The sequence below is a fragment of the Papaver somniferum genome, chromosome 10 (genome assembly GCF_003573695.1).
Source record: "Papaver somniferum cultivar HN1 chromosome 10, ASM357369v1, whole genome shotgun sequence".
Taxonomy (NCBI): domain Eukaryota; kingdom Viridiplantae; phylum Streptophyta; class Magnoliopsida; order Ranunculales; family Papaveraceae; genus Papaver; species Papaver somniferum.
This window is the reverse complement of record NC_039367.1, coordinates 59,898,005-59,904,605: the sequence shown is the minus strand read 5'-3', so window position 1 is coordinate 59,904,605 and position 6,601 is coordinate 59,898,005.

Genomic DNA, 6,601 nt, shown 5'->3' with positions numbered 1-6,601 from the left:
TGAGTAACCATACCTAAACGTGTACACTTAGTTGGTTCACAACAGTTAACCAAATGGTTAGCCATATGAGCACTTTCATATCAACCATATTCATCTTAACCTTAACCAATTCTAATGAATTCAAAATAACTAGTTAAAGAGTTGTTCAACTTCTTAGATCTTTTGGAAGACACAATTGAAACCAAATCGGTTTGATTCACTTGAATCGATTCATGAACATTATAGCCACGGTTTGCAAAGATTGCATTCCTTATAATTTAAATGTTTAAGTTCATGAACTGACCGATTTGATAAAGTAACCATCTTAAGTATTCGTACGGGTATGCGTACCTAAGCAACCAGATTTGAGTTGATTTTGGTTTCCAACCTCAGCAAAAATTTTCGGGTAGAAAACTTCTGTCAGCATGCATACGGGTACGCATACTTAAGGTGACCACTTAAAAGTTTGTCAATTCCCAAACTCAGCAGATATTCACCGACGTGAACTTCCGCCAGTATGTGTACGGGTACGCATACTTAACCTATCTCCTTCACCAATTTCGTACACACACATATGCATACACTTGGTTCCCGGTTCATGGATTTATACACTAATGTGCGAACACACTATATATGCTTATATCCAAAGATGGTTACATAATCTCAACTCTACACTTCAATCATTGAAACATTCTTAGAGGATGTTATATAGTTGAAATGTCAAACTGACTTTCGTCACGAGTAAAGATGAACTTGGCTAAAGCGAAAGCTTACCAACACATATTTCGAGAAATAGATAGACGAGTTAAACTCGACTCGAAATAACAAATGTGTATAATTGAAATCTATATACTTATATGACTTTTGTCTCAAGAGTAGGAGATAGAGTAGATAAACTTTTGAGTGATAGATAAGTTCAAGTCTCCATAAACCTTTTAGTCGATGAAGTTCCACTGGTTCCTTGAGTAGTTCTTCGTCTTCATATGAGGATCGCGGTGGAGTCTGGAGCTCAAATACACTTAACTATCCTAGTCCGAGACTTTAGCTATAACTAAACTAGAAATCAAGACATATAGTTTTGACAAACAAGATTGAGATAGCAACACTTGCGAGTTCGACCGAGCAATGCTCTAACAATCTCCCTCTTTGTCAATTTTAGTGACAAAACTATCAATACATATGGATTACAAAATAAGTAAAACTTTGTAGCTGCTCGTCCACATGCATGATCTCCTCGGTTCTTCAACATTACTCGAAATCTTCGTCACTTCCAAGTACTCCCATGATTCCATATATGTTAAGTTCAGCATCGTAGTCGTTGAAGATTCGTAGCCATAACAATGAGAAAATAAAAGCTCTAAATCATCGTTATACAGTGTCATAGTATTATTACACAACATCAAAGTTCAATTGTATCACAACTTCGACAACAATACTATGGTGCTATGAATCACTCCCCCTTAGTCAATACTTTCATCTCAACATGAAAACCACTCCCCCTTACATAATGATCCGAAAACCATATGTATTTGTAGTGTGAACTACACATTAATTCTTCCCCTTTTTGTCAATAAAATTGCCAAAGGTACGAAAACTAGTAGGATCCTAATGAAATTTCCATGGATGCTTTGAGACCAAAGAAAAGCACATATCAACTTGTTTAGATGCAATCATAAATCCGAAGCTAAATGCATTCATCAAGGAGTTTATAAAGATACAAGATAACCCCTATAAAATTCCACAGCCGCACTCCCCATAATGATATAGAAATTAAGCGCAAGTTCAAAAAGAACTTTCCCCTATAAAATGTCATTCCCGAAAGAACAACAAGAGTGATCTTACTTTTACGAGAAAAGAAGGATTTCGTTGGACACCAAAAATCACAAAAGGAAATGATTTTGTATCCAAAAATCTCAACTAAACTAACCACAAGAAAACCCATGATTAATTTAATCGGAATACTCAACCAAATTAACCACAAAAGAATTCATGATTAATCTAGTTGGAAATGCTCAAATAAGAGAACTTACGGAGCCACGCAGTATTTACATAAAAGATGGATCAGGGAAGCTCAATACTGCGGAGTAGACAAAGATTCATTCTATTTTCATCACTATTTGCATAACGACATATAATAGACATAATCTTTGTAAACAAAAATTCATCCTATCTTCCATCAATTATTTGCATAATGACACAATAGGTTCAATTTTTGTTTGTCAAAAGTTCATCGATCTTTTATCAATACATGCCTATCGACATATGAAAGAGACAACTTTTGAAAAAGTATGGGACAATCATAGTTCACGGACGCAAACACACATATCCCATAACAAATTGCAATATATAAAACCACAAAGATTGATAATGCAAAATCATCTTCCAAATCAACTTTAGAATTTAAATAAATAAATCTAGAAACATTGCAAGATGAAAAAACGTTGGACATAGCTATGTGTACTCACAATAATGGCTATTCCAAACCCTAGTTATCCTTCTTAAAAAATAAGAATAAAATTCTCATAAGAAGTTTCCTAGACATTAAGAACAATTTAAAACCAATAATAAGCAAGAAAAACTACTCAGCATCTTCATCATTGGAGACCATGAAGGTGGAACGAACCTTGTCCATGTCCTCCTTAATATCGGGAAACTTGGTAGAAATCACAAGTAATTGTTCTTGTACACAACTTACTTTGGTATTCAAATTAAAAACACCCTTGTAAATTTGGTGAAGAAGCTTCAAAGAAGAATCGCTCGAGCCATCAATTGTGTCACATCTTTGTCTCTTGCAAGCATTCTCCTTCATATGGTTGAAGGTACACGACCGAACAAGTTTGGGAGTTCCAATGGAGTTGCCAATAGGCTCAATGGAGAAATTGAGAAAAATTCGCTCAATCAAGCAAGGGTAGCCTAACTTCTTGTTGGAAGATGTCATAGCTAACATTTGAAAAATAATAAATCCACAAATGTCAAGATATTTGGTTTCCATCACAAGGAAATAGACCAATTCCGCGAACTCACGACTCCAACGAGAATTCTCAATCGTGGAGGGACAAAGGTTAGAAATACCAAGTTTTCCAAAGGACGTCAAGGCAAAGCTAAGGTGATTAGTAGGAAATTTCCCTTCATTCCAATCAATGCTTCTCCCACAAAGACCTTTTGAGATGGTTTCATATGATGGTCTTTCATTACTTGGCCTAGGGAAGCGAAAAATTCGCAAAAGAATTTTGGTAATCTTTGAAATTAATTCACTATTAACATGAATCCTTTCTCTATTGACCATGGTCTTGAATTCCATGTCTTCAAGATCAACATCATAAATTTTGGCATAAAAGATTCTAGTAAGAGTATCATATCCTTCACCAAGACCATCAAAGATGTTTCCAAGTTTAAATTTTTCAAAACAAATCAAATCCTCCTTATATCCACTCCCAATATCTAATTTCTTTTCTAGAATAAACCCAGTAGAAGAAATCCTTTTTAAAACCTTGCCACAAGAATCATTAACAAATCTAATCCTAAGATAATTTTGATCAATGGGAAGGTTCATAGAAGAGGATAAAGAACCCAAGTTATTTGAAAAACCTTTTGAAGCCTTGAAATTATTCATAATTCTAGAAAGGAGAAAAAGAAATAAGAAGGAAATAACTTACTTGGAATCCCCTTGAAAGACTTCTCACTCTTTGTTATCCAAATACGTTTCAATGGAGGAAATACATGAACCCTAGAGGCAGCTCACGTACGCGGAAAATTTGGGAAGGAAGAGAGGTATGCGTACCCTACTTCTTATAGACTTCACAAATGGTCTTGGACCCGTACACGTTCCGCGACCCAAAAATTGGGATTTTTCCTTTTCCAAGGTTCGTATACTGAAAGAAATTTCCAGTACAGAGAAAGTAACTTGGAGGCACTTACAACACCTTTCTGAAAAGCTTTTAAATCAGAAAAAGATTACACAAACACAATCAAACCGTTACTTGCCCCATTCCAAGTTATATACAAATGGGGTGGAGCCAAACCTGTTACCAGGTGGCGGAATATGCAGAGATCTTCTCATGCATCTTTTCCGGTTGATATTTAATACTCAGGATTTTTTGAGGTCTTTTTCTTATGACAAAGGAATGACTTTTTCTGATGAATAGGCTCTTTACCAAACTGACGGGAAATGTTTTTATCAACTTCACAAGAGTTGGTAGTTAGTAAAGTTTGTACATCATGAGAACATAATTTGATAGGTACAAAACTTTTATCAGAACGATTCAATTCCTCTATGGAATGAAGCTTTTCTAAGAATTTCATAACATTTTCAAACGCTCTAAACAGATCCTTGTCAATTGATCCATTACGATAGTATTCCTCAAATAGATTAAGAGTAACTCTCGTGAGAGACCATATCTTTGCGCGTTGATCATGTTTCCTCTAAAAATTCTTCTTAGAGAATTTTTTAATTTTTCCTTTAGAATGTTTCACATCAACTAGATTCTCTATCATTCTAGATGGTACACGATTATCATGAGGGACCGTAGGTCTAGAACATAATAATCTTTGAACAATCTTTAAGGAATTCTGGTATGCTTTACAAATGCCAATTGAAAATACTATGACATTGTATAACAATAATCTTTGAAAAATCTATCCCTATGGTAAACTTCTTTGGGAGAGATTTTTAGGGATCGGACAAACACAAACTTATCAGGTTTAAAGTGTTTGCCTGCTCTGATACCAATTGAAAATGCGGGGGTCTAACAACCACACCCAATATTTCGATTAGCAATCTGTATGGACTAAATCCAATATAATTTCAAGAGAATAAACTAGACAGTTAGACTCAATCTTAAGAAAGATATATCAAAGAGTTAATATCTCAATTTCTCGATTCAATCCTTACTCAAGCAAACAAAAATATGTGAGTCTAATTGAATACAAGAGAAATAACTTGGATGGTACCAAAAACCAATATCCAAAGATCAATCAATTTCAATCAACAACCAAAGGTTGGATTTCACAATTGATCAATACAACACACAACCTGTGATATTTCTATTATATAACAAAATATAATGCGGAAAAGAAATAACACAGACACCAGAAGTTTTGTTAACGAGGAAACCACAAATGCAGAAAAACCCCGGGACCTAGTCCAGATTGAGCACACATTGTATTAAGCCGCTACAGACACTAGACTACTACAAACTAACTTCGGTCTGTACTGTAGCTGAACCCCAATCAATCTCACACTGATCCAAGGTACAGTTTCGCTCCATACGTCTCTGATCCCAGCAGGATACTACGCACTTGATTCCCTTAGCTGATCTCACCCACAACTAAGAGTTGCTACGACCCAAAGTCGAAGACTTTAATAAACAAATCTGTATCACACAGAAAAGTTTACGATAATAGATAAATCTGTCTCCCACAGAAATACCTACGAGTTTTGTTCCCGTATTTTGATAAATCAACGCGAACAGGAACCAATCGATAACCCGAACTTATATTCCCGAAGAACAGCCTAGAATTGTCGATCACCTCACAATAATCTTAATCGACTAGCGAAACAAGATATTACGGAATCACAAACGATGAGATGAAGATGTTTGTGACTTCTTTTCTATCTTTCCTATAAGAGATATCAATCTCAATCCAATCTTACGATTGTACCCGTACGATAGGTACAACAAGATCAGATCACACAACTACAAGAAAAGTAGTCTGGTCTGGCTTCACAATCTCAATGAAGTCTTTAAGTCGTTAACCTACAGGGTCTTGAGAAGAAACCTAAGGTTAAAGGAGAATCGACTCTAGCTAACACAACTAGTATCACACAGGAGGTGTGGGGATTAGGTTTCCCAGTTGCTAGAGTTCTCCTTTATATAGTTTTCAAATCAAGGTTTGAAATCAATGTTAGCTTAGTAACAAAACATTCAATATCCACCGTTAGATGAAAACCTGATTAGACTCAAGCTAATATCTTTCAACCGTTAGATCGAATCTTATCTTGTCATACACAAATGAAATGTATTTCATTTAGGTTTGATTAACCGTATCTAAACATGTACACTTAGTTGGTTGACAACAGTTAACCAAATGGTTAGCCATATGAGCACTTTCATGTCAACCATATTCATCTTCAGCACAACTAGTTCTAATGATTTCAAAAGAACTAGTTAAAGAGTTATTCAATTGCTTAGATCTTTTGGAAGACACAATTGAAAAAAAATCGGTTTGGTTCACTTGAATCGATTCATGAACATTATAGCCACAGTTTGCAAAGATTGCATTCCTTATAATTTAAATGTTTAAGCTCATGAACAGATCGATTCGATAAAGTAACCAGCTTAAGTATGCGTACGGGTATGCGTACCTAAGCAACCGGATTTGAGTTGGTTTTGGTTTCCAACCTCAGCAGAAATTCTCGGGTAGAAAACTTCCGTCAGTATGCGTACGGGTACGCATACTTAAGGTGACTAGTTAGCAGTTTGTCAATTCCCAAACTTAGCAGATATTCACGGACGTGAACTTCCGCCAGTATGCGTATGGGTATGCATACTTAACTTGTCTCATTCACCAATTTCGTACACACACATATGCATACACTTGGTTCCCGGTTCATGGATTTATA